The sequence below is a fragment of the Aplysia californica genome, unplaced genomic scaffold (assembly GCF_000002075.1).
Source record: "Aplysia californica isolate F4 #8 unplaced genomic scaffold, AplCal3.0 scaffold00255, whole genome shotgun sequence".
NCBI lineage: Eukaryota > Metazoa > Mollusca > Gastropoda > Aplysiida > Aplysiidae > Aplysia > Aplysia californica.
In genome coordinates this window covers 202,341-204,577 of record NW_004797525.1, presented here as the reverse complement: position 1 = coordinate 204,577, position 2,237 = coordinate 202,341, and positions in this window count along the sequence as shown.

Sequence of the window (2,237 nt, the reverse complement as noted above, 5' to 3'; positions counted from 1 at the left end):
TATTAGTGTGTATAAGAAAGAGAGAGAGTGGGGAGGGAGAGAGAGGGGACGACAGACAAACAGACAGACAAACACACACACAGCCACACAGAAACACAGACAGACAGACACACAGACACACACACACAGATAGACAGACAGACAGACAGACAGACAGACAGACACACAGACAGACAGACAGACAGACAGACACACAGACACACACATAGACACACAGAGAGACACACAGACAGACACACAGACACACAGACAGATAGACAGACAGACAAACAGACAGACACACAGACACACACACAGACACACAGAGAGACACACAGACACACAGACAGACACACGCACACAGACAGACAGACACACACACAGACAAACAGACAGACACACACACAGACAGACAGACAGACAGACACACACACAGACACACACACAGACAGACAGACACACAGACACACACACACACAGACAGACAGACACACACACAGACAGACAGGAAGACAGACACACACACACAGACAGACAGACAGACAGACAGACAGACAGACTGAACAGACAGACTGGCAGAAGGACGGGAGGGTAAGTAAGAATAAAAAGATCCAAGCATCTGCAAACGAAGACTGCGGTGTTAATGCGCAGATATCAGTTGAACGTAAGTTGTTGTTCAACCCAAGAAACGAAACTTATGAGAAAATTATTGCAGAAAAAAATACCGCCTTTCCCAGCTGAACATTATTCATTTGAAATCAGATTTCCTGTCAGAGCGGGGTACTGAAATAGCTTTTGGAACAGAATTACAGTGTTTCTACTGAAAGAGAGCTTCTATAGTAAAGTATGTGAAGCATCGCGATGAAATCGTGCGCTCGTCAAAATAATGAAATCATAGACATTGGCTTTTTTTTCGCCGGTTTGGCAAATTTTATCGAATGTTTTTTTTAGCTCAACTCCTTTTCTGTCGATTTAAGAATATATTTGGGGGCTCTCGTGGCCTCGAGGTTAAGGTGTTCGCCTCTCAATCAAAAGTCCCGGGTTTGAATCCGGCTAGCGACGCAAAAATGCTCTTCTCTAAAATGTCTCCTTTCACCTCTTTTACTGCTCTCAAGCAATGTTCTGTCGTCTGCTTTCCTCTCCACTTTCTGCCCCCATCCCCTCACCTTCTTTGCCCCCTCCTCTGGGCTCCTGGTTCTTTTAGCAGCCTTTCTATGCTACTCCTTAGCTCCTTCTTGCGGCTGTCTTTCAGTCACACCCCTGATTTTCTGGTAGGAAAGATCTACACCTAGCCTTCTCTGACAAGGGCAAAAAATGGCGGAGGTCAGGTGTGCATGCGCACACGTTAAAGATCCCTTGGTGGTCTAACATCGATAAGAGCAGATTTCGGCCGCCACCCGGGCAAAATTCAAAATTTCCTACCAACTGGAAATGTTTAGTGTGTCCCGCGCGCTCATATGACTTTATGCAGTTGAGAGCGCCGTAAAACACTTACAAAAAAATAAAGGAAAGTACATTAAAAATTTATTTGAGGATTTTTACCGAAAAAATTGATTAAAGGCACAAAACTGAAAAAATTCCAGTTTGCAAAGACTCTCAAAGCTGTGGAAGTTACCAAACTTAAGCAGCCATTTTCTCGCTGATGTTACCGCTGAAACCGGACAATCGTCACCTCTTTTAATCGCAAATAGTTCAACATTTATTCAAGACAGATGGGGTATTTTAAAAATTAACATCATTGCAAGTGAACAAGCTTTAATATTATACCAGTAACTCCATATATTCACAAATTGACGAGCGTCTGATTCCACCGCGTCGTCGTATATATTATGAGAGTTAATGTTATTAGGCTATCTCTCAAACACTCTCGTCCTTATCTCCCCTTCTTCTTTTTTATGTTTGTTACTCTCTTGTAACACCTCTAATCTTCTGGCGTTCATATGACCTTATGCAGTTGCGAGCGCCGTAAAACCTCTACTAAAACTAAACAAATAAACACTCTCCTCGCAGCTCTTGCCACTAAAAGTGAAAGATAAGTACAGAGAAATGTTTTATAAAAGGTATATTATGTGTTTCGTATGCAGTTTATCTCTTACTCTTTTGCTTTCCCCCTCTTTCCTTCTTTCCTTCTTTCTTTCTTTCTTTAATTTTTTTTCTTTCTTACTTTTTCCCCTCCTGCCTTTTTTCTTCTGTTGCTCAAATTATAAATTACATAGCCCCCCACCCCCACCCCCCATCTTTCTCTCTCTCTCTCTCTC